At 40.9% G+C, this 27,334-nt stretch overlaps 1 protein-coding gene and 1 non-coding gene across 9 annotated transcripts in view; one reads left to right on the forward strand and one right to left on the reverse strand.

Moving 5' to 3' along the window:
- The window catches only part of agrn (agrin), a 454,482-nt gene that overhangs the window by 312,152 nt on the left and 114,996 nt on the right, over window positions 1-27,334 (reverse strand). The window lies entirely within an intron of this gene.
- Window positions 27,182-27,266, forward strand: trnas-aga. Its single transcript has one exon. It is a non-coding gene; the product is annotated as a tRNA-Ser (tRNA).

A 27,334-nucleotide genomic window follows, 5' to 3' on the forward strand; every position in this document is an offset into this window, starting at 1 on the left:
TATTACTTTAGACCAGTGTAATGTTTCCTGTGATTTGTTTATTATTCAGTTGAATTGTAAATGATAAATGCATCCTTACAAATAAAAAAATAAGCAAAACCAAACATTCCTGGTTTTCTTTAATCATTATTTATTTAATATGCTGCATTTTGGAACAAAGAACGTTAACAGTGCATTTCATTAAATTTCAGTGCGGACAAGGTTGCTCTAAAAGTTAGTGGTTCTGTTTATAAACCCATCTAAGGTTGCTACTGTCCTGCTGGTTTAAACATCAAACACAATGTGAGTCATAAAGAAAAGCTCCTGCTGGTGCACAAAACCTAAAATCTATTCTCCTGTCTGCTGATGTTGGGGTGCTGCTGCATTCGGAGCCCAAGGGTGAGCTGGGTCAGCGCTGTCATAGATGTGTTGAAGTTAAGGAACAAAAACAAAGCTGGGAAAAGATGGTCATTACTGTAGAAGAAGAAAGCGCAAGCGCCAATAAAGAACAATCGTCAGACACCCAAGCAGGCAGACACACAACAATATTTCCTCATATAACCCTGAGCCCAGCTGTCTTTCCCTTCTAGCAATACAAAGCTCTCAGTCCTTCAAACACAAACACGCACTTTTAGACAAATGTAGCACAGTGGCATTCAAACGTAAGAGACTCAGACGCTTTTCGTCTTAAAATGCCACGAGGTCCTCAAGGGTTAAAAGAAATGTGCTGCTAAAATTCGCAATAAGAAAGAACAAGAAGGTGGCAAACTGAAGGTTCAGGGGATATATTTATAACTCTTTCTTCTTCAAACATTAAAACAGAGAGAAGAAAGACAGGAAGATAAGGAGAAATGTAAAATAGCGGGTTTAAAATACTCTTTCCTGAGCCCAGTTTTATTCTCTAACTTGTTAATAGTCGTTTGCCTTCCTGATATCTGCTGCAATCTGACGTGAAACCAAAAGTTTGGCTCCGACAAACAGATGGCTCACCAAATCCTGCATGAGCTCCACCGTAAATTGCATTCAGCATTTGAGATGTGTCCGTATGCTCAGCCTTGTTGCTGACCCCATTTATGAGCCGACATGAGAGGTGAGAATTTCTCCATGGGGATCAATAAAAATGACATCTTTTCAGGACTCAAGGTCACAACACAAAAACCTCTATTATGGTCCTTTAGTAGATTCCATTAAATCTGCTAACTAGTGTCAACAAAGGGGGAGTTGCAGTTTTTTTTTATGATGAGCAAAGGAGATTTAATGAACAGTGGTCAACAATCTTTTAGATACACTTCAGCAGCATTTGGACTGATTAATGGTTAAATAATTATATTCTTATTCTGCTCATATATGATGCATAAGCAAAATTCTGGTGCAAGGTATACAAAAGTTTTAAAAAGTTAGAGTTTGAAAGAAGCTGATGCTGTAAAAAGTGCTAAATGAAGAGCAATGACAGTTTGGGGCGTTCTCTAGAGATATTTAAGAAGAATTTGGTTATAAGGCAGGAAAACATGAGGACTGGCCTCGTCTTGATGCTACCCAGTATTGGCGATAGAAGCCAGCAGCGAACTCTATCAGAACATGTTCACAGATAGATATTTTACAGCACTGTATGCAACTGATTTAATCAGATACAGAGCCTGAAAAGTCCTAATAAATTATGAATGTTTGCAACTTTCACTACATCCTTAATGCACAGCAGCAATGTTAGATACAGCCTTCAGGCCAGTTTGGAGAGCTCTGACTTCCCCTGCTGGAATTCTGACCTCATTGTGCAAAACGATGCATAACATTTTGTTTTTCTTTTAAGATGCAAAGCATCTGCTGTTTCTACAGCCTCTGGGGTCAAAAGCACCAAACAGTGAGATCTCAATATTACATTGTCAACCTGAAACCATCTCCCAAAGAAGAATAGTTGCTGTTAGCAAATGAGTGTGAGACCAGAGCTAAATGTGACAACGTCTAGCTTAAAACCATCTTTAATCTTTGTTATGATTTTGAAATACTTAATGAAATAATACTTGAGTTGCATTATTGTCATGACAAAGTTGGGACAACTGATCCATTAAATGTTCTGGATCATTTTGGATCCAGGATTTTTTGAAATATTCTGTGAATAGTGAATACAGGTATTAACTTAAGGTGAAAGTCACAGTATGTCAAACAAAATAAGATAGTGGGTACAGGTCTTTTCTAGTTTGTTATATTTCAATTTCAGTTTATTTAGTTTATCTATATAACACCAATTCACAACACTTTACAGTTCACCAGATCATACAGTCAAATTGATTCAGTTTTCTATTATGGAAAACCAGTTGATTGATTCGACTCATTGACTGGAAGGCAATCCCTCCCACTAAGCATGCTTGTAGTGACAGTGGAGAGAAAAAACTCCCTTTTAACAAGAAGAAACCTGCAGAACCAGGCTCAGTGTGAGCCTGGTGATAATTGTTTGTTGTGAAATATTGTTTCACAAGTAGTAATATATTTCATTTGTCAATGATAGTAAATACTTGCATATCCGATATCAGCAAAAAATTGCAAAATCACACACCCCGGCGTTAGATACTTTTTTTTTTTTTTTTTTTAGGAATATTGCTAAAAATGTCTCATCTGAGCAACCCTGATCATTCAACCATCGATTTTCTGTCACTCTTATCCCAAGCGGGGTTGCGAGAGGTGCTGGTGCCCATCTCCAGCTGTCTACGGGCATCCTGCACAGGTCGCCAGTCCATCACAGGGCAACACAGAGACAAACAGGACAAACAACCATTCACACTCACACCTAAGGAGAATTTAGAGAAGCCAATTAACCTAACAGTCATGTTTTTGGACTGTGGGAGGAAGCCAGAGTACCTGGAGAGAACCCACACATGCTCAGGGAGAACATGCAAACTACATGCACAAAGACCCCAAGCCTTCGGAGCCTAAGTGTGAACCAGCAGTGGTACTTAATATGCCACTGAGCAGCCTGAACCCTAGTCATATATTGAAAAAATAGATTCCTATTTTAGGAAGCTTGTTTCTGATACAAGTGGAGAGAGCATAAAAAAAGGATTTACATTAAAAAAAAAAGAAAAAAAATGATATTAATTAATTTAAATCAATTTCTTCTCAGTGATCAGTGGGAGAACCTTCAATGTAGAACTTGAACCCTTGCTGACCAGCTTTATCCATGTTTCAACAAGCTGATTGATGGGTGCTTCTTTTTCTGGATGTGCTTCATCTTTATCAGCTTTAAAACAGCAGACTCTTAGAATGGGGAAAATGCATGCTGATGCACTAATCCATCTGTCACACTGAAGTGGTGCAAGCAGAGTCAAAGGGTTGGGGAAGAGGGCAGTGGACCTGAGTTTTGCAAGCAAATACACGACAATAATGAGCTTGATGTGACACTGAGGCAACAAGCAGCCTCATCCATTATTCATCTGGGTAACAAACTGATAAACGAGGTAAATGAAGAGGAACAACGGCAGAGAGAATCAGGCCAATGGACCAAAAGAGACATTTAAAAGGCGCCGGCACCAGGAGTAATGCAAGGAGCATAACAATGTTCAGGGGAACCAGAGACAGGGGGTCAAAGCCCAGCAGCCCTCCTCTATACCACTAATGGGAACCAGTTTGGGCTGTTAGGGAGCTTGCAGGTGTTGCAGGTGGTATTTACATCTCTGTGGAATCAACACATGTAGCGTCAAGTTGTCACGTTGTCAATCAGCCACCCACCATGTGCAGCCAGCGCCCAGTCAGACACTAGCCCCCCACCCAACTCCCCCCATCGTCGTAGCACCATTGCAAAAAAAAAACAAGCGGCTTCCCTGGTCAGAAGTTAGGGCCTCAAACAGTTGCATCAGTCAGCCAGTGCACGTTCAGAGAGAATAAATGATATCCCAGGTCTCGCATGTCATGCCAAATTCATGCAACACGATCTGCACAAGACAGCAGGGGGATGAATTATCGCCCTGTTGCTAGGGTAACGCTGCGTACGCAGAAAAAACACCATGCCGGGGCTCGGAAAAAAAGAACGCCGATTTGTGTGATTTTTATTTGAAAAAAAAAATCCATGCCGCTGATGATGGGAGAGCAAGAGCGGAATAAAGGAGTGGAAAAGAGGGTTAGCAGAGAAGGAGAGAAACATAGCAGAGTCGATACGGTGATGGGAAGAGGAGCACCACTGAGGACACGCTGTAGACAATCTGGGTCACTGGTGTCAGTGTATTTCTTTACACTGAAGCAGTAACACCTCATCTGTCATTCATTTCCATTTCCATCCCGACACCAAGCGAGCCATTTGCATTCTGTCAGTTTTACCTCTTCCTTTCATTCCTCCTGCATGCTGCTACATTTCCTGAATGATAACACACTGGCAATTTCTACACTGGCACCACACAGGCCTGGACACAACAGCGGCTGCATCCAAAGCAGGGGATGAGGGGGGGAAGTTTTCCAATTCCCACTCCAAGTCCCAGTCTGCCTCTCAGGTTTCCAGCAACAACCTACCTACCCCCCCGTCACCTTCACCTCTTCTGTTGATCCAATCCAGACCTCTGCCATCTGACCCCAATGACACCCTAACAAGTCACTCCTCTGGGACGTTGGGGGAGCATCGTATGTCTCCCATGGAAACAAACGAAGCCTCAGCGGCTCACCCCATCCCCTGTCATTCGATCTACACTATTATCGCCACCAGCAGAGTCTTTGTTTCATACATAACACACCATTGTTGGACTGAAACAAGACAGAAAAAGCACAGGCTCAAACAAGATCCGCATAGTTGATTGTCTCACTTTTTTAGATGGGCATAAAATGAAATTTTATCGGTTTGTACAAATGTGAAAAGGAAGGCAGTTCCTAAGAAATGGTAGCTCTGCTTTTTCAGACTCATCCCTCGGGAGAAACACAAGAAAGGAATCTTAAAACCAAAAAATCTCTGGAAAAACTCCCCAGCTCTGAATTAAGACGTTCTCAATACGCATCCATATTCATGAGGTTTTAAGCAGCGCTGCGCGACTGTTACTGGTAGCCCCAAAATGTCAGACAGAAGAAACTGTGTCTTTTAAAATGTGAGGATTAAAAGCCACTTCGCTCCTACCAATCAGATTGGTCTGCGTTGCTTTATATCGAAGGCTACTGGAGGGATAAAACGGCAAAAGAACAAGAGTCTGACACCTGCAGAGTCCTGCTTTTTGAAGGTGGAACACTCAGCCAGGGACATTACTTCATTCCACTGGCAATCTTTAAATTTCTCTTACTTTGGAAGATTGCAGTCATTTCTTTCTCTTCTTTTTTCGTGGAGAAAGCAGCAATGCCCGGTTTCTTGGATTTGTCTTTTTCCATGATGTTCTTTTCTTTGTCTGTTCGGCCTTGGTGATGGCTGGTAAAGCTAGCCACACAGGTTTCTATTCTTACAACACAAAGCGAAGGAATCAATCACAGTCCCAGACACAGAACACCACATGCTGTAATAAAAGTGAGAAAAAAGAAACCTTTGAGCTGCAGCAAAATGAAATGTTTATTCTGGCTTATGAGCAGTTATTAAGGAATAAAATGATTTCTTAATCAGGCATATGAGTTTATATTCTGGGGAAAGAATCAGGAAACTTTATGATCTAAATTAGAAATGTTTTAGAGTAGCTAAAACTGTTTTAGCACCCTGGTGAGCTGACTTTTTTATTATGGATTTTATCTGCCAGGACAGGAGGACAGACTCTTAAGGAAAACAACATGAATAAACTTTTATGTGATGCTCATATTAAGGCCCTTAAGATTGATGGAATCAGTGGGGCTGATAAAAAAGGTTCATTAAATGTTAGCTGAAACTCATAATCCGCTGTTAATACTAAAATGAATGGATATGGTATATATAGGCAAACAGGTTTTGCACAAACAGAATTTAATCAGACTTGTTTATGTGGGGCGTAAATCTTTTAGGAGAACGTAGGCTGATTTTTACGTGGTGCCCTTGAACTAAATTCCAAGCAGCTTTTAACAGCTCCCTGGATGGATCTGAAACATCAAATTGTAGCTCCTCCCTCCTGTTGCTTGGGCCCCATCACTTCACCTTTCACAGGGTCAACAGATACTGTAGCACACTATCCAGGTTTTTTTTTTTTTATACATGGGGATAGGCTGATTCAGGTGGCTTTGTCAGGGTTCTGCCCTCTGATTGAGATTATATGTAGTTTCCTTGTACCTATGGATTTGTAGTTGTTTTCTGCCAGTGTTTAGTTATTTAGTTACTCTCATTTGCCCTCTTGTCTTTGTTTCCTTTCCCCTTGGCTTCCTTCTAGTTAGTTCTACTCACACCTGCTCCATATTCACCTCATTATCCCATCCTTTGTTCTGTTCCCCCATATATACACCACCTCTGCAGACACTCACTGCTGGTCTGTTGTAGTTTTGTTGTTTCCTCATCTCTGGCCCCCTACGTGAGTTTTCCCTGATATTACCTTTTTTTGCTTCTCAGTATTTTGTATTTTTCGGATTTCTGCCTCCGTTGCCTAATTAAATCTGCAAGACCCACTTCTGCCTCCTGATTTCTGCATTTGGGTCCTCAAAACCCCCCACTCTACCGTGACAGGTTTAGCAGCAATACCTTGAGATCATGTCATGGCATACATTCCCACTCCCATCATTTGCTATACATTAATTCAATTCAATTCAATTCAGTTTATTTATATAGCGCCAAATTCACAACACATGTCATCTCAAGGCACTTTACAGTTCAACCAGATCATACAGTCAAACTGATACAAAGTTTTCTATCTAAGGAAAACCAGTTGATTGCATTGACTCATTGACTCAAATACAATCCCTCACACTAAGCATGCTTGTAGTGACAGTGGAGAGGAAAAACTTCCTTTTAACAGGAAGAAACCTCCAGCAGAACCAGGTTCAGTGTGAACGGCCATCTGCTGAGGCCGACTGGGGTTCAAGGAGACAGAAGCAGAGATACAAAAAGCAGCTGCAAAAGGCGGCCCCGTCCAGGAAACACACAGCCAGGCAGACGAGCTCCGAGCCAGCTCCCATGCCAGAGGATGAAGAGAGCGCATCCACTCAGTCACGGTCAGAGAAACAGGACCACACTGGAAAACAGGCAGATCTCCAGCATCTATAAACAAGGGTGTTGATGGAAGCAGCAAAGCTGATGTTTCTTTCTAGGATGGCGTCACAGCCAAACAGGAACAGACGAGTTAGTTTCTTTTTTGTTTATTAATAATGGTTTGGTTTTGTTTAAATTAGGAATTGGGCAACATTTATTGTCATTGTGTTATTTTATCATTTAAATGGAGCAGAAAGAAGCAGTATAGGCCCCAAGAATTGGCTCAAAATTGCCTGCATCAAATACCGTGGATAAGTTAGACTACATTCGAAATAATCAGCAATGGCCTTTAAAGAACTTGTATTAGTCAATCAATGGTGTACATAAGCATGTGTCACACAGAGTACATGTCACAACGTTTCGCTTTTTTTTTAACTCTATGAGGAAAGCTGGGTCTACACGGTCGGTCACGCAAAGGATATTTGGAAACTGTATAGCTCTGAGCGATGGGCGTCCAAAGGTCCCTGCCACTACCCGATCTATTCCAGAAGCACGATCTGTACCGTTGGCTGATTTGCACATACTAAAATTACTAATTTCTATCCTTAACTCACTAAAGAATGCTAATACATGTTGTTAAAAAATGTTTTATGACTTTTTCTAAGACAATTTTAAAGCTTTTTTACTTTCTCAGTTAAACTGCTTGTCTGACTGATTTACTGATGAGAGGTATTTCAGATCGAGCCTTAATTGGGGAGATAATGGAGGCCAGTTTAATCCCCGTGACTTTTCTGATACTACGTTTTCACGGATTTACAGTTACTGCACAGATTTTACACAAAAGTAAAACAAACTATATCAAACAGATTTATTAGTAAGAAAAGCAAATGTTTCATAGCGTTCATAAAAAAGACATAACTCATAACAAGTTTTGTGACTTGTTGTTCTGCTCTGTTGTTCTGTTAATATTAGCTAACTAATAATGTGATATTTTCCAGAAACCGTAATTTAACCTTGATACCAAAGCTGCTAAATATCTTTTCTTTCAATCATCAGATCAAAAAATACATTCCAGTAATACAATTAAAGGCTGAATGGCTGTTAAACAATATTTTATACCTTTTTAATAGAGTAGGTTAAAGAGAAACCATCAAAGTTTGGATTCCAGAACCAGAGTGATGCAAGGTTTACGTGGACTTGAAAAAGAAGCCATGAATTTGATGTGAAAAGGGTTTTTTTGTCATTATAAACCAAACCTGACCTTGTATTGGGAGGTAAAGACTTTAGACTGGAATCGGACTTGTGCATGTCTTGGAAATCCTGCAGCTCTACCTCCTAATGCTGAGTGTTTCATAAGTGAGGGGAGACCAGAAATGGAAAAAAGGGAAATTCAGTGTGTTCTTTTTCCTGTTAATATGCAAGCTAGGATTAGTACCACAGTAGAAGAAGAAATGTTAAAGATTCACATGAGTCATTACTTTAAAGTTACAAATTTATGTTTATTTTTCTTTATTATTTATAAGCCATTAACTCATTCATGTCCCTAACAACATTTTTATGATGAATTACAGCATTCTGCATAGCATAGTATTTATTATTTCTCTTTTAAGCTTTGTTTTGGCCTTTCTGTGAATAATTACCATAAAAACATCATGTGACCAGGATTACCTTCATTTGAATGATGGTAATTGGTCATCAGGCTAAAGCAATGGAGGTGAGGAATAACCAGCGTAGTTTCTAGTCCAAGATTCAGATTAAAAAGGCGCAAGATGTTTGATTCTAAGAGGGTTAAAGCTGCAGTTGTTCTGAGAAAACAGTCTGACTGTTGAAAAAATAATCTAAAGCTGGAAGTAAAGATCAGGAAGGATTCTGATGTAGCAGTGAAGTTCCAGCATTTTATTGTCATTACACTATCACAAGTATGGAGCAAAGAAATTAACACTGTGCATTTAACCCATCGGGGAGCAGAGGGCTGCCATTGTGCAGCAGCCGGGGAGCAGTGTAGGGTTAAGGGTTTTTTGTGCACAAGGACCCAGAGTGGCATCAGTGGGAGTGGGGCTCGAACTCAGAACCTCAGGGTTCCAAGCTCTATGCCCTAACCAGTAGGCCACCACTCCCCCGAAGTTGATAGAGATGTGAGTAAATCTCCTTGCTAATTGTGCTCCTGATGCTAGCGATGCTTTTTAACCCCACCTTTCGACCTTTTGGTTTTCCACGTGGCATTACAGCTCGGGTGGCACATTTCACACTTATTTAGTAAATGCATCAATGGCCACAATCTGGCTTTCTGGTAGCTTTGCTGAACTTCCAGCAGATGGCGCCATGTTTGTTTACGTTGGCTTATTGCACCAGGTGCAGGAGTTCTATTTAGGCTCAAAAAGGACTATCTACATTTTTTTTAGAGGAGACTTGGGGTATACAGTAGAGACTGACACGGGAGTGGATTTTCACTCCTGTCCCGTCCCACTCCCACAGAAAAAAATTTTGTCCCGTCCCGATCCCGGGCCAGAGTAGAAATCTAAATCCTTTCCCGCCCCACTCCTGGTGAAATTACTCCCACTCCCATTCAGAATGACTCCCGCTCCTGCACCACTCCCATTCTTGTTGTCTTCAATAAGATTTCTGCCAATACATTGAATCTGAATTTCTATGAAGGGTCAGTTAAATTCCTGTTTCTAACTGTAGTAACTGTTGGTCCCTCCATTGTTGTTTTTGAGCGCGGGTAAAAAACTCAGAGCGGAAGCACTGTTGGTTTTTGGGTCGTGTAGTTTTTTTGACTCGCATTATAGTGTAGGCTCCAAGGAAAAAAACTACAAAATGGCGGCGCCAGTACTAGATTTTTTTTTTCTTTCAATTTTATTTTATTTTTTGGCATTGATCCTAGTTTTTTTTAGTTACTATTGGTTTGCTCCCGCTCCCGTCTGCTAACGTTAATGTTTAATCCTGTACCGTCCCAATCACGTGATCGTTACTAATACTGACTCCCATCCCACGGGAATCCCGTGACCCGTTGGATTCCCGAAAAAATGTCAGTCTCTAGTATACAGCCTTATTTTATGATAATCAACAGGATTTTGGGAATATTTGGTATAGTCATTAAAGCATCCCTATGTACCTTGGATAGTATTGGCATTTTTTTAACCTTTCTGTTCTAATCAAGGTATACTTCATCATCATAATCACGTGTTAACTTCCTCCATTGGGCTTTACAACCACCAAGAAACAAGCTAGAAACAAGCTAGTTAAGTCCGTCATGATTTTGGTAGAAACCATGCTTTGAGGAGGTTGACGGTGTGCAACATGTGCACAGACACCCTAAAACTGTACCTTCATGTGTGTGAGTGACGGTGTGGTGAAGCAATACTGTGATTGAAAATCTAGGACAAACCCCTTAAGTGGAGAGATCGGGAGAGGGAGAGATCATCAGAGCCATTACTGTGTGATAAATGATTTGCTAGCTGCTGAGTTGCCCTGAGGGAAGCATCGTGCAGACTGCATGTATGTGTGTGGCGGGTGGGGCATTTTAAACCTGAGGCTTACTCCTTTCAAGATCCCATGGCGCCCGGGTATTCTTAATGCAATCTGCTTCATTACGAGGGGGAGGGATGAAAGGAAGCATATATGGGCACCTCCGTGGTACGGCACGTAACTCACACCCTGTCTTTATCTCATAATGTAACCCCACATGAGCTTCAATGTTTTTTTCTTTCTTTCTTTTGCAGAGAAATATAGAAAATAACACAGAATCTAACTTCTTCACCCACACACAGGCAATATCTCACATTCACTCTCACATACGCTCTGCAGGCAATCGCATCTCTGGGGAAAAAGGAGCTGGAGCCAGGGCCCAGCTCAGAGGAGGAGGCAAATTAGTGCAGAGTTGAAAGAGCAGAAGTGGTAGACAGAGAGAGAGATGGAGAAAAAAAGGAGGGTAGTGTCGGATGGGTTAGAGACGTCCAAACTTGCGGAACAGACCCACTGTGTCAACACAGGTAGAAGAGGTGTGATATTTGATGATGGCAAAATCTTGGAGAAGTGTGAGGATGAGAAGAAAAATAGACTATTACAGAAATTCAGGAGCAAGGAGGTTAAAAAAATGAAGGGTTTGATGTTAAAAAGTTTGAAAAAAGGGGTAAATGAAACGAAAGAGAGGAGAAAACACATGGGAGTCAAAATGACAGCAAGAAGAGAGACTGTGAGAGGGTAATGGCTGGTGGGAGAGGTGCAGGCAGCTTCTGCAGAGATAGAGGGAGAGCTGAAGTGGGAAAAGAGGGAGAGAAATTGAGCAAAATAACCCACAAGACCCTGCTGTCTGAGGAGGAGAACGATGTGCGTGCGTTGGTTGATGTGTGCGCATGCTTGTCTGCAGAAGCACTGTGGTTGAGAGTTGAGCTGGCAGGTCTGAGAGTTAGTGTCAAGCTCTTCGGCTCGTCCGCGGTTCAAACTGGGAGGTGGGGATTTTAGCGCGGTGGCCCCCGAGGGGAGCTCTTCTTGCTTGGCTAAGACAGCCTGCCTGGATGCCTGGATGCCTGACCTCCCGGCTGCAAACTCTGGATGAATCCCATCGAGCGAGATGCAGCTGGATGAGCACTGGCTCAAAGTCTAAGCACCAAATCCCTGGCCAACATACATCTGCAGGTAATGCAGTGCCGAGCAGAATGGTAAAAACGAACATAGAAAAGCACCTTTGCATGCTGCTCATTTGTTACCTTGGTGGACAGTAGTTTGCAAAGCACCATGCCATTACCTCCTCTAGATGGCAGTAATGGACTAAATAGCATGTTTTTGACCAAAAAACCTAAATTCCAACATTTATCTACCAATACTGCAATTTTTATTTCAATTTTCCACTCCACTTACCAGAACTATACCTGGGTTTCATTGTTTTTATGTCCCTGAATTCTCTCTTTTCAGGACTCAGTTGTTGCAGGATTTAACTTTTGTCTATGAAAGTTCTTATTTACTTTCAAGCGTTTCCCCACCTAGATGGCTGGAATGAGAAGAGACGTTTTCTTCACTGTTAAAAATGTCCCAAGACCGAAAATTAAGCACCTTATTAACATTGTAAATTGTAATAGATTTAACTGTCTAATCGTAATTTAATTTACAATCTGCGATTATAGACAAATAAGGCTGAAACAATTAATCAAAATAATCACGATTAATTGATTTTTGAAATAATCGTCAGCTAATTTAGTAATCAGAATGATTAAATGGCGTATAGCGAATCTAAAACATACCTTTATCTGACAGAGCAACCCACTTAGCAGTAATTACATCAAAATTGTAAAGAAAATATGTAAAAAGTGTGTATTTAAGATAAAAAAATATATATAATCTGTTAATTTGCTCTATCCAGAATTCCTCAAGTGGAAATTTTTGTTTCACTTGGTTTAATTTAATAAAAAGTCTTCGTTTTGCTATCCGATTATTAACCGATTAATCGAAAAAATTATTGACAGATTAATCAATTTGCAAAATAATCATTAGTTGCAGTGCTATAGAAAACCTTAAAACATACAATTCAACCAGGGGTGGATTTAGCCAATTTTGGGCCCTAGGCAAAGACAGGCATGGGGCCCTCTGAATAGAGAAAACAACACAATAAACAGACCCATTATACAGATACAGAAATTTTAATAGAACAGACATACATTATTTTTTCTACCTTTTGTCCCTCTCTTCTTGTCCTTTTTCGTGTTATTTTCCGTTCTGTGTTTTCTTTTGTCCCTTTGTCTTTTCATATTAGCAATGTGCACAGCTGACTTTTCATGCTGTCTCAAAAGGGACACGCTTAATATTATAAGCGTTCTGATGGCCTTTTAACAAAAGGATTTTTATCAAAAGCATAATTAATGTGCAAGAATAAGGAATAATTGTAATAACCATACATGTAATATGAGTTTTATGGGGGCCCCAGCCACTTAGGGCCCAAACCAACTGCCTAGTTCGGCCTAGTGGTAGATCAGCCCCTGAATCCAACACTCTTCTCCCAGCTCATTCCTTTCATCCAAGTTTTTCAGAAAGCTATAGACACTCCAAGAGGTTAAAGGTCACACTAACCAGGGTTACTGTAGCATCCAGGTGGCCATCCTGCTTCGATGTTCGATTGAATCTGGACTAAACATATTCTATCATTCAGATGGGATCCAGTCTTTAGATCTCCAATTTGTAGAGCAAACCTCTTATTCCTTTTCAAGCTGGTATTTATCCAGCAATACTGCTACTATCTTCCTCATCTCCATGCTTCTGCAGAATGACAACACCAAACACAAAGCCCCAACACAATAAGCTGTTCTTATTCTGGAAACAGGGACCATTTTTCTTTCTTTTTTTTCAAATGACATAAAGCACTACGGGTCATGGCAGTCTATAGCTGCTATATATGAAACTCCAATTTATTACAGCCTGAAAGGCGCAGATATCCGTCCTTGGCTCAGAGCTGGATTTAGCTCCGAAACCCAAAAAGCTGATGATGCAAGACTTAACTTAGAGAAAGCTTGATCGTCCTCTCAGCTGTGTTTATCTTAGCTCTGTCCTATATCCCCAGCTCAATAATCTTGACTCATCAAACACCTCTTCCTCGTTGGTTCGATAAGGCGACCCGCAGCCTTTTGCCTTCTGCTTTGGCTTTGCAAAGAACAAACAAAGGCAATGACCCCAGAGGGCTGACTGAGACCTATGAAAACAGGCTGATTCAGGGGATAAAACCTCCTCAATGGCTCAACAGTCATTTTTGGTGCCACTTTTCCTTCTGATACTTGCACAAATGTGGCGCTCATTCATCCACAGCGATAGGATTTAAAAGGGGATTAACAAGGCAGTGATTTATAGGTAGGATGGTTAATTTAGTACCGGGGTAAGGAAGAGGAATGATTTAGTGACTCAGTCTTTAAAATGCTTCTTTCCTCCGTGGTATCGATCAGCAAATCAGCTGCCTACTACATGACAGGTAGTGCTCAAGTCAGAGAGGGAAGGCTTGAGGTGAAAATAGTCACTGTCTAGAGTCTGCAATATTGAAATAGACAATTAAAGCAGTCCTTCCTGGAAGATGAACAGCTGAGGACCATCTGAATTAGAGGAAGAATTATTATCTCCCTCAAACTGAGGGAGACACAAAATAATTCACCTGGAAATCAATTTCTATCACATCTATTACTGAACGGCGAGAGAGGGAGACACTGAGAGAGAGGCTTTCATTTCCCCTATTTTATCCTTCCAGTGTTTTTCTTCCCTCCGTCTCTGACCAAACCATTTCCACGGCGGAGTGCACCGTGGCTGCAGAAAGACATCTGTGGTCGAACATGATAAACAGCCTGCGTCTCGCACATTTGTTTCCTTAAAAACCAACACAGCAGTGGGAGACAAAAGCCACTGTATGCACGCTGAAAACAATCCTCATTTCCCACAGAAACTGTCCTTGAATTTGGTTGCCAGATACAAAAAGAAGGAGAGCGGTGTATAATTTGGAAGCAGGATATTTTTTTTTAATCCAAATATAAAAAGTGGTGTCCTTTCAGTTTCATCTTTCCTTGATGTGTCAAAGCAGAGCGGATTGAATGGAGAGCGCCTGTTTTTCCAGCACCACGCTTTACTCAGAGTCATCCATGTTTTAAATGAACACTAATTAGGTTCCCTTTATGTTAATTTAGTGCATCCCACATCATGACCCTGCCACTACCATGTTTTGTGATTAAAGAAATTGGAGGGCTTGGGTTGACTTGCCATCTAACCTTCATCCCTCAAGCTCCCCATGCCTAAGACGTTGTGCGAAGCCTTAAACTCTAGGGAGGGAAAAAATCTGAGTAACTTTTACAGAGTTAAACACATTTTCCTTAAAAAAATATATATAACAATAAACGTTTTTGCCAAATTTTGCGTTAGAAGAGTGATGTTTCTCGTTAACGTTTCGGTTTCTGAGTAAAATTCGTCTAAATTTTAACAAATTCTACTCTGATGATGTTTAGCTAAAGTTATTGGTCACCAACAAAATACAAAAACAAAAAAAACAATACCTTAAAATTAGAAAAAAATAATAATAATAAATCAATTGTTCACAGCAGCTTGTCCCTCGTGGTTCTCAGAGACAGTAGAAAGGTTTCTATTCATCATAGAGACACACAAAAAACCCTTCATGATCGAACTCCTACCTAAGGACAATCTAACTTATCAGTTTAACAAACAGTAAGGTCTTTGGACAGTGGGAGGATGCTGGAGTACCCAGAGAAAGCCCCCAAATGTAAAGGGAAAACATGCAAGTTCAATGCAGCAAGACTGCAATGCACTTTGAATTGGCTCTATGCTCAACTCCACTAATTCCTGTACATAAGGCAGATCTTTAATTTCCTGTCTTTTTCTACTGGATGAACTGATTAATGGAGGTGTGCCTGACCTCAGTAACCTTGGCCAGAAACACCTGGATTAATCAGTTCATCCAGTATTGTAAGACAGGAAACAAAAGACCTTAAAGTCGTAGGGAAGCGGCTGTTCCAACCGTTGCATTTCCGGATTCTCCTGAATGGTGCCCGACTTTACATGAGTGAATAAAGTGAATTTGATTGGTTGATTATCAAGGGGGCGGGATTGTTGTGGCGGAAGGTTCGCAAGTTTGGTTGTGGCCAGTTTCTCGGTTGCATCTTGCTAACCAGTTAGCAACTTAGTGCTAGCAGGTTCCCAATGGGAATTCCATTGGGACAAAGTAGAACTAAACTGGTGACTTAGAAACAACACTGTCAAGGAACGCTATGGACAGCGGAAACATGCAAGAGGAGGAGAGTTTAGTGTCGGAGGTCGTGGATGAGTCTCCTCCGTCACACATTTCTTTATGTAGAGGAGGAAAGTGGGGACTAAGATGTGGAGGAGGACGCCAGGGCGGCAGAAGCTTGGTTTGGTGTAGAAGGCTTCCAGCCGTACATGTTTGAGCCCTTGCCTCGCAACGCTGCCAGTTCTGTTAGCTCTACACCTTCTGAAGACACAGACGTCCATCCCTGTGAACACTGGGACGGAACTTAATGTTAAAGTAAATGATTCTTATTTCAACCGTTCCGTATATTAGCTGTGACATGTGAATCAATGTGCTCTGACCGAAAAAATGTGATTGACAGATGACCGTTGATGAATGATTGGATGAATTTAGGTGTTCAGGCTGATGTATAACTAACTGGCCTGCATAAGATAAAAAAACACAGATTTTAAGACAGGATTTTTTTTTTTTTTATAGAAATTTTCTAACTTTTGGGACAATATGGTCCAATAAAGAGTACATTTATATACATGTTTAAGCCAGAATGATTTGACATTTAAATATGATTTCCCTAAGACCTTAAGTTGAGGAAGTAGTGGAGTTGTGCATAGAGCCCATTGGAAACATAACCAGTGAGGAATGATCCTGCTAAGCAGTAGGAGGTGAATGAAACCAGATGTCGGTCATGTAGAGATTCCTCCTTATCAACTAGACCTAGATGCTCTTGGACTGATGCATAAAACACCATAACTTCATATTTTAATCAACTTAAACCAGCCGAGCTGATATGATGAATAACTTGTGACAAAATCTAAACTGCATTTTAGCCACAGGACTGCGACTAAAGCAAAGGCTACGTTCACACTGCTGATCTTGAAGCTCAGTTCTGATTCTTTGCTAACATCCTATTTTTATCTGCATGGTCGTTCTGACTACTACTCCAACGCAGCCACCATCAGACTCCAGTCTCACGTTTTCACAGCCCCAGCAGTCGCCTCTGTGTTATAACAAGTTGTTGACCTAACACTATTATAATCACATCATATCAAGAAGAAGGAAAAAGAGAGCAGACCTATTTCCAATGTGTTTTAGTCATTCAGTGACTGCAGTGCTGCAGAGGAGTCAGTATGAACTAGTAGTCAGAGCCTGGATGAAAACGTCAGAGTCAGATGAAACATATCGCCTGAGACAAACTCTTTAAAAACCACCGGGTACGTAAACAACTTAGTGCCACATATAGAAGTGGTACAATGTCGGATAGGGGTCACATAGGGCTTAATTACTCACAGGTGTTCTCCTTTTGCTATTAAGGGACCTCTGGAGGCAACTGATTGTTTTATTTCTGGGGAGTGATTGTAAACTAATCTGAATCCACAGTTTTGTCACAAATTTTCATCCTTTTTCTTTAGAATTATGGGCCACATTTTACCCCCCTTGTTCCATTCTTATTCCAGACTTCCTCATCTTTCTCCAAGCTGCAGCTTCAGCCTGAACGGATTCTCGTGCTTCTGTCCAGCACTCCAGTTTACCCAAATTACATCATGATATGTTGTAGCAATGCCAAGTTATGTACACACTGGAAAAACTTAAATTTAGCGTATTCACCCTTAATTTGAGTAGGTAAATGAGATAGTTTGCCAATGGAATGAGTATTTTTACTCTTAAAATAAGATAATTAGATAATGTGCACTTGAAATAAGACAATGCAATTCTGTTTTCTTATTTTAAGTGTAAATTGTCTTGTTCCTTGGGCAAAATGTCTCTTTTACCTCCTTAATCCAAGAACAAATGCACCTATTTTAAGAAAAAAAATGACTTATCCGTGTAAGTATCATTGCCCTTGACCAACATTTGAGGTTAATATGTAAGTATAGAGGGGTAGAGACAGAAGGAACGAGGCAAAGTTCACTCGTCCAGCCTGTCCATTGTAAGTTTTTGCAGGTTTTATGTGTTTACTGTTGAAATTTCGAAGAATAAAGAGCTTTTGTGTAAGAAAACCAACAAAAACTGGCTTTCCAAACCAAGAAACGCCCCAGAAGTGGTAATGAGGTATGAAAAAAATTGGACTGTTCTAGTAGAGAAATGCTAAAATTACATCTCTTTGTGGTTTCTACAAATATAAAAACAGGGAACTGGGCTTTGGTGAATGGGAAGCCTCATTAGGAGGAAAACATTAGAGTCTTTAAGTTAAAAATGAAAGAAACTAATGAGATGCTTTTTTTGGTGCTTTGGAAAAGAAGAACTGCAGATGTGAGTCATTCAGTTTTCTTTTCCTCAAACGAAGGCAACCATAAGAGCTTCCCACTTATTTAACAGAAGTAGACTGTCTGACTGAAGAGCACGCGAGGAGAATCAGGCTGGCTGCTCGTCTAAAAAGGGAAAAAAAAAAAAACTTCCTCTTTTTTCAAACAGCATCATCACACGGCCCTCGTCCTCCATCCTTACTTTGAATTTCTCTGCTTTTCCCTCTGCCGGATCCTCATTATCAGCTGAGAAAAACAGATTCGATGTGCTGGAGCCTAAAGTCCATGAGCAGACGGAGACCGAGGAAGATAATATAAAGAGGAGACAGAAATGATGGGTGTCGCTGAAGGAGGGACCGACAGCATTTGTAGGTCAGCGTAAATGTTTAATGCCTTATGCTGATGAGCTCGGTCTCTCCGGTTTGGTCTGAAAGGTGCACTTCCATACTTCCAGTCGCCGCAGACTGTGGCTGGAGCTGCTGCTGATATATTCCACCCCATCTCTTGGCATGCCAATTAAGAGGGTATGTGACAAGATGGCTAAAAGTGCCAATTAGGCCAATTTATCTCAGCGATGTGCCCCCCCCCCCCCCCCCTTATTACATTCTTATTCCAGACTTCCTCGTCTTTCTCCGAGCTTCAGCTTCAGCCTGAACGGATTCTCGTGCTTCTGTCCAGCACTCCCATTTACCCAAATTACATCATAATATGCTGTAGCGATGCCAAGTTATGTTCAGCAAAGGTATCATGGCGCTTGACCAACAAAATGAAAAGCATAATGGTGAACCGCAGGAAAAATTGTACTTTATTTAAATGCGGGTGCATTAGTATTCAGCTCCTCTGAGTTCTTACTTTATAGAACCACCTTCACTACAATAACAAGCCCTTAGATGCTGCAGCTTCTTCACTGATCTCAGAAAAATACTTGAAATAATTTCAGACTGTCTGGACTTTGACTAGGCCACTTTATCCTATCACATGTGTTGGTTTAACAGCTTCCATGTAGCTCTGGCTGTATATTAGGATCTTTAAAAGCTTAAAGTTTTTTTAACAGAAGTTTCTTGTATCTTTCTCTATCCTGTCTGAATAAAACCAACGACACAGCATGACCCTGCCACCCTGCCTTGTTTCACAGTGCAGATGGTGTTTTCAGTGAGAAAATGGATGTTACAGCCCAACGGATCTACTTCGGTGTGATGTTACCAGGGGAACGTCATCTACATGTTTTTTCTGCTCCCTGAATGAACTGCAAACCCCAACTTCTTCTAATTTTCTCTCAAAAACGAATCTGTTCTCATTGTTTGTCCTTAAATTAAGATCAGTGAAAAAAAACTGTCTATCCGTCCCCCTCTCTCTCTCTCTCTCTCTCTCTCTATATATATATATATATATATATATATATATATATATATATATATATATATATATATATATATATATATATATATATGGGGAGTCAGGAAGGTCGGGTGAGGAAGATTTATCAGCAACAACACTAAGTCAGTATGATGTTAGAAAATCAGCCAATCAGCATTTTCCAGACTCCTTTCTGACCTTCAGCATCTGTTGGCTGGAAGCATTTGCTGCAGTAAAAGTGTTTTCTCCATCTGAGGTGTTTAGGTCATCTTAGGTTGTGTTTAGACATTAAAACTTCAGGAATACGAAGATGCAGATAAGAAACGGAGGTGGTTTGTTCATGGCATACGTTGCAAAACTGAGCCTTCCTGCCACGTATGCACTGCATTGTGGGAAGTTTCTTAAAGTCATGTAGGATACCTTCTCAGATTATATACTAAAGGTCACAGAGAAGAAAATGGGGATTTATCACCATGGCAATAACCTCCAATATCATCACTCAATCGGATGATTTTCTGACATCATGCTGACTTTGTTTTGTTGCTGTTCTTTCATCTGTTCAGGATAGACGATGAATATTCCTCAGTTAAATGTTCTGATTCTTCTCTAGCAAACTGAGGCCGCTGGTCATATAGATAGAGTCTGTCAACATGTAGAGTCTGTGGTTGTGGTTTTGCAGGGTACAGTATGTGTCTCTGTGTGTTTTCAGCATATGTAATTATTTAGCCCTGAGTACACACCATAATTGGAAGTGTCTGATAACAATGTTGCCTTACATGAAGCAGTGAGAACATGGATTAGTGTTACATGACAGGAAATGGAGGGCGGGGGGGAATCAATTTGGTCGACAAGGTTTAGCAAAGGAACCCCTATAATGGCCTGTTTATCTTATCAATTAGAGAAGCATAATATTTTTGAAATGAGAAATGGGTCTTGCCACAGGGTACAATCAGCTCATAAATAAGGTAAATTGCTAAATAAATCCCCAAACCAATTTATTCAATTTACCGTACGATGGATTATAGCTTCATTTCAGCGATAATGGGAGGAGACACTTGAGGAAATTAAAAGGGAGAACTTGAAATTTCCTGAGTCGGGTTCCAAATGACCCCAGAGAATCAGAGGAGAATTTATTAAAACAAAGCAGCTGCCTGCCTGCCAAACACTGTCGCGCTTCTGCTTCATAGAATAAGAGACTCAGTTTGATCAACAGTCATTTTAAACAATCCTGCAGCTCTGGATTCATTCTTTTCTGCACGTTATCACTAAGCTGGCTGTTAATGGTCTTTAGACGGCGCACCCCCTCCCGCTTCTTGGTGATGGAGGATGCTTTGCGGATTTTGGATCTGTCATAAAGCCCCATATGTTGCGTTGTTATTTTCCAAGCTCTGTCACAAACAAGCCTCCTCGCTGCTTCGGCGCAGGGCGACAAGACCGCACCAAAGCCGACGTGTCAAACTCAGAATCCATCACTGTCAGGGATGGTAATTGGGACCGAAATAGAAAAGAAAAAACCCGCTCTGTGGGCTGATTAAAGGCATCGACATCGACGCACAGTCTGTGACTCCAAACAGCTTCTTTTTCTTTCTCTTTTTGTTGCCTTTCAAATGTACATTGTTATTTATTGTTTGGGTGTCAGAAAAGATCCATTACATGCCCTTTTAATGTGACTGCTCAGCGTGCTGAGAGCGGCGGAGCATGTTTTGTTGTAGAGTGGTGTTTGTGAGAAGTTCAGGAGGCACACGGTGGCCTCCAGCAAACTAATCCAGACCAAAGTGGCTGCTTTACACAGGGTGTGGCCTGGATTAATACAGAAAGCCCCCAGTGGCCTGGGGAGAAGCTCTGTGCACGGATGGATGGATCGGGGACAAGGAGACTGGATTTCTGGTGGGTCAGAGATAACAAAGCGAAGCTGGGGAGGTGGGGAGAAGGTGCAGCAGATGTTATACTGTAGGTTGGGGTTGCAGCATTAATGTAGGTTATTCCACACAAAGCCTTAAAGGGGTCATAGAATGCAAAACATAGTTTACATTGTCATAGATAGATAGATAGTTCAGTGGGTGAAATGGACGTACAGAGAAGTTCAAACCCTATCGACTCCTCCTTTCTCTGCAAATCTCACAATTTTAAACTTCCACCATAAAACGGGCGAATTCAAACGAAGCACAGAGTTGACGTAAACTTGAGGACGTTGCCTTATTTGGTTCTGGCCTGTACTTTTGTCACGCCCCGAAATTGACATACAGACCAGCTCACTGGTTCACTGGTCCAGATCCGTGGCACTGTTGTCGACAACAATCCTGCACGATTTTGAAATTCCCACCAGACATTTTTTAGGTATGAAAAAAGGACGTGTGGTCGCCCTATCATATCAACAATTTGATGTTTCAGTGAGTGAGTGCTTGTTGCTATGATGCATCTTTGCTCTGCAGCTTCGCTCTTTGTAAACCGACCAATCAGCGCACAGCTCATCTAAATATTCATGATCATACCATAAAAGGAAGAAAACCTGTCATTTCATTCTAGGCTTTTTAACCAGGCTTGCATTAGAGCTCATAGAACAGCAAATATGTCATTTTTTGCCCAACCAATGTTACACACCCTATTCAGAGACCTTAAGGACCAGCAACAAATACCCTATAGAATCATTCTGTGACCCCTTTAATACACTGTTCTACAGATTATCTCCACCTGCTGCTACCAGGTTTTTTTCAGGTGGAGATTTTACTAAATAGAAAGATACAAAACTATGATTCAGTAGAAAAATAGAAAATTTTTTTCATGACTAACTCTTTTTTAGAACCACAGTCATATGTGTCTCTAAATCTGCACTAAAATCAATGCAGATGCCTTTAGAAAAAAAAAAAAAAACTCAAGTTCAGTCTGATGCAATGGAGCCATCTCCTTTGATCCTTTGATCTTCACTTATCTATCTGCTTGGTGTCGATCCCACAGTATGATGCAGGACGGGGTGCAGGGGCGGAGCTAGAAGGTGGGCCAGGGCTGGGGCCCACCTCATCATTCAGTAAAACCAGGATTTGTTTGTTCTTACTAGTTTTTCTTTATTATTATTTGTCAGTATATCAAAAATACACCGAGAACAGAATTACTGCAATAATTTACATGTTTGCATTAAAAGAATTTAAAAAGAATTCATGCTGTTTTCAGAACTAGTTTCTGTGTTTTACGGAAAAGGAGGGAATGTTTTGTGTCTCTGCAATAATCCAATAGTCTTTAGAATTAGCGATAAAGAAAACCATTAAATGAGTATATCATGCAAAGCCATAACTAATTCAGACAACATCCATGTTTTAATATGTGTAGATTTATTGGCTCTTAAGAAAAATTTATTGATTCATTTGGTAAAAATGGATGTTTTGTTAGTGTAAACTGATCCTAAACTGGTTTTTATCCACCTCTCTGTCCACATTGGTGTCTGATTCACCACCCTATAAACATTTTCTAACCCCCCCACTGTCTGTGTGTACAGACTGAAGTTCAGAGGTTCCTTTTTCTGCAGTTCTGCATCAACCTCCATCCGATAGCCCCTCTATGTCCTCAATGCTCATTGCTTTGTGGCAAACAGGACATCCTTGCACCAAAAAAAATAATGCAACCCTTTTTGGCATTTGCCTAATCATGTTTATTTACTTTAACACAATTGTTTCATGTTAGCAGGGTAGGACATAAAACTATTGTGTTAAAGTAACTAAATATAGTCAAGTAAATGGCAAAAGCGGTTGCAGTAATTTCATTGTTTCTGCTAATGTTTCATAAAGGAGAGCTTTGTGCAGCACATCCCTGTCAATAGAGTTTCCCACCTGAGCTAAAGGTCCCTGGAGCTCCTCCAGTACCATAGGGGCCCTGGCTCCCACCCTGATGGAGTTTTTAGTTGGCTTATAATCTCTCTATTTTCAGGTACTAGATTGAACGGAGCCCTGAGATGCTCCAAAATCATGTGATGATGAATTATAATCCAACTAAAGCTGTTTAACAAACCTCTAAAGCCTCCAAAGATGCGTTGTCGTTATTTACTAATCAGACCCATAGGGTTTTACTTAGAGGTTTAGAAAACCGTTTTTAAATGGACAGTTTGCTCATAAAACACGTTGAGGTTTGTTGTGGTAAAATGTCACAAACGGCTGAAGACTTTGAAGGTGAAAATCATCCGGCCTTCACACAGCTGCAATAAAACCGTAAGAAGAAGAAATGTGGGCTTAAAGATAGCGGCTGATATCTGAATGACATTTTCCTAACTACAATGATGACGATCTGAGTCTGAAGCATAAAGGAACCCCCCCCCCCCCCCCCCCCCCCTCCTGTCCCAAATAACTCCACAGATAACACCAACGCTTTCCCCCCCCCCCCCCCCACCCCCACCCCCCCACCCTACCCCCTCTCCTCCAGTGTTGTCTCATCGGGCTGCTAATGGAAACATCACCTCATCTCCCCCCCATGTGGCCTCCTGTCTTATAGAGGAAACGGGGGGGTCTTGTTATGGGAGGAGTGGGGGTGTGTCCAGATAGTTGTTGTGGGTCAGGAACTCGGCGCTGGTGTCTTAATCTGTAAATGGTTGGGGCGGGCTGCAGGGGGGGGGGGGGTACAAAATCACACAAACCAGATGGGACCCCCCCCTTTGGGCACGTGCAGACATGCTGACCCGTATCTATTCACCGCTGCCCCCCTCCTTCTTACAGTAAGTGCGATCATGGGTGAAAGAGATTATATTAACATAACCTAGATATCCTAACCCCCCCCCCCTTTATGAGTGGGCCGAGACAAACGCATCTCTCCTAGCAACCAAACCCCCCCATCCCCAGTTGGACCTTGCCTTAGATGCTCAGACAGAACAAGTCAAAGAAAGGCAAGAAAAAAGCTCATCTGATAAATTAGAAATGAACCCCCACCCCCCCTCCGTCTCCTCCTTCCTTTTAACGATCAGGCTGTTGATGATGTGCTCATATTAGAATATGACTGTTCCTTCCCATGGTTTACCCCCCTCCCCTCCTCGTTCCTCAGTCCTGTCACTCACAACTGTGTTTTGTTCTTCTTCTTCTTCCAAACAGCAGATGCATCCTAAGAAATAAATAAATAAATAAACCTCATTAGACTAAAACGCCTCACTGACGGCCTATTTTCCCTCAGCTGCTGTTTTCTGTTCGCAGTCTATGTTTGAACGAGGGTGTTCTGAGTTTGCCGATGGTGTGGAGCATCGAGAGACGAGGAGGAGGAAGACAGCCGAAGGGCTGAGTTCAGGTCTAACCTCTCCTGACCTGATGAGCGACTGGGTGAAAAGCTGCAGAAAGTAGCCTCTCCTGAAGTCAGCGTTGGAGCATTTCTGCCCCCTAGTGGATCTACTTGTCGTTGCTGGTTAGAAAGTGGTAAAAACAGAAAAACTGAGTACTTATTTGGCCAAAAATAAAACACAGTATCCTACTTTTATCCATCAACCTGAAAAAAATAACAGATTTCTGCAGGAGATTATCTTGAATAACAATTAACTGACATTGCAAAAATGAATTTCTTTCAAGTGTCTAATATGTCCTCTTTTTTCTTTTATCTTTTTATCTGCCCTCTTAAGCACGTTGCCTCAGCTTTTATCTATTATCATAAATATTTGTAATCACCCGTCTAAAACAACATCAATAAACCAGCTTTGAATAAAAGAGCAAATAATGTGCGAACTGGGCGGTCATTCCTCACAAAGAAAAGAATCTCCTACATTATTTCCTTCCATCTGTCTCCCCTGCTCTCTGGCTGCTGCATCACATGAACACTTTGAAGCAGCAGGTTTGGTGCTGTGCAGCCAGCTGCCTCTAGATGGCAGCAGAAGCAAACCCTCCGCCTTTTCTCTCTAGTCACACAATCAGACCTGAACCAAATAAATTCTTCTCATCTCCTGCATTAAAAGCAGTTATGGAGCCATAACTAAAGTAAATATGAAGATAAACAAGCGGATAATGACAGGAAACTGTCAGGACTAATATCTCTGAGTATTTGTGGTCAACATAAAATAAGAGCAAGAAAAATCGAGGGTGAGAACAAACAATAGCTTAATCAATACAGTGTGATTACAGCACTTGACCACCTTGTTGTAGGACTGGAATCAATATTATGTACATTGACGGGATTGTAGCTGGAGTTAGTAAACTGATAAAGTAAACTTTGACAAAAATTAAACCTAGCTTCATTCTAAGCTACAAACTGGGACCTCATTTTAAATGACAAAAGGATATATTGAGTGCTTCAAATCTAAAATTTTACTGCATAAACTGATCAATCAACAGGATGTACTTAAAGTATTTTCTTAGGTTAACTATAGTAAGCTAAACAATTAAAGGTATATAATGAATTGCACGGAAGGGAATTAGAACCAGCTACACATTTAAACATTCTTTTTTGTCCTAAAAAGGCAATATATGAAAAAAAAATTTAACAGTAAAGAAGAGAATTATAATTTTAAAAGGGGAGAATTTGTGTTGTGTTGTTTTGCACCACACTTAAAAGTCTGGTGCTCAGCCAAGCAGGAGTTGTTGTGGCCAGGGGTAGATATGGAAATAAAAAGGAGAACCACAATAAAAAAAATTAAAAGCATGTATAAATATATTATCTTTAAGAAATATGAATGTGACCCAAACATTCAAACGTATTAATTTGCATATTCTTAATTTGCACATTCTTTCAAACATTTTCAATAGGTACTACTAGAAATCTTTTTTTTCTGTACAACTGCTTTCAAAATAAGACACTCTGTATTCATTTAACTGCGCTTTATATCTTATACTGAATGTTACGTGACATGAATATTGTTATTGTGGGTAAGGTCTTACAAGTTCTTAAACTTCCAAGTACTCCTTTTGAGTGCTACTAAAATGTCTTAATATCCTATAGTAAGTCTTGCTTGTATTGTTGCTTAAAAAATTTGAAATAAATAAATAAATAAAAATCTGTAGATCAGCAGATCTGAGCTTAAAAACAACTCTAAAAGACTAATCGGTGCATCTGGAATCAAAAAACGTAACTTCTATCTGCTCCTGAGCAGTGATCGCCTTGCAGACGGGTTGCTCCACTCCAGCATTTACAGCGAGGAAAAGGAGACATTTTCAGATGCAATAACTAACAGTGCAGGAGTAAGAAATAACATCCATACAGCCCAGAAGAGGTTAGCATGTGTGTCAGGAATCCAGGAGCAGAGCTGAGTTCAAACTGTTCCTGCTGAGGGCGAGCAACGAGGAAAGTGATTGGGCCTGCAGGGAGGCTTGGATGACTTCAATGAAGTGAGATGGAAGGCAGCAGTGTTTCTGTTTGTGCAAGAGAAAGAAAGATCTGCTCCTGATAAGCAAAAGAAAAACAAGAATACAGCTTCGACTGGGAGATAACGCCTGAGCTCCCAAACCTCAGTTAGCATGCCTCTGGGGAACAATAAGCATAGCTCATAAGTCAGAGTAAATCTCTGTCAATCCGGAGAGCAGACAGGAAGTATTTGACACAAAGAAGCATAAATACACTGAAGTTCATCAATAACATTGTTGGAAACAGAGCCCAGGATTCAGATCTACAGATTCTCACATAGCAAAGTTGTTCTGGAATGCCCCAAGATGCAAGTGGTATTGCCCAAGCACAGGTTCAAATCCCACCAGAAACATAAAAATTTATGTGATGATAAAGCCTGAAATAAGTGCAGAAATGACAGTAAAAAATGTTGAGAAGGTAAAAAACTTAGATAGAAATTGATATAGTGCACATTTACCTCCTTTTTTTCCCTTTTCTTTTCTCTCTTTCCCCTCTCTCTTCCTTGTTTCCCCCGGCCTGGCAGGCCCTTTTGCCCCATTTTTGGCCGAGTGGTTAAGGCGATGGACTAGAAATCCATTGGGGTCTCCCCACGCAGGTTCGAATCCTGCCGACAACGCAAATGTATTTTTAGGGGAGTGTTGACCTAGTGGTTAGAGCAGTGAGCTTGTGCTCTGAGAAGGTTGC

The sequence above is a fragment of the Cyprinodon tularosa genome, unplaced genomic scaffold (genome assembly GCF_016077235.1).
Source record: "Cyprinodon tularosa strain WSP-4 unplaced genomic scaffold, ASM1607723v1 ctg273, whole genome shotgun sequence".
Classification (NCBI taxonomy): Eukaryota; Metazoa; Chordata; class Actinopteri; order Cyprinodontiformes; family Cyprinodontidae; genus Cyprinodon; species Cyprinodon tularosa.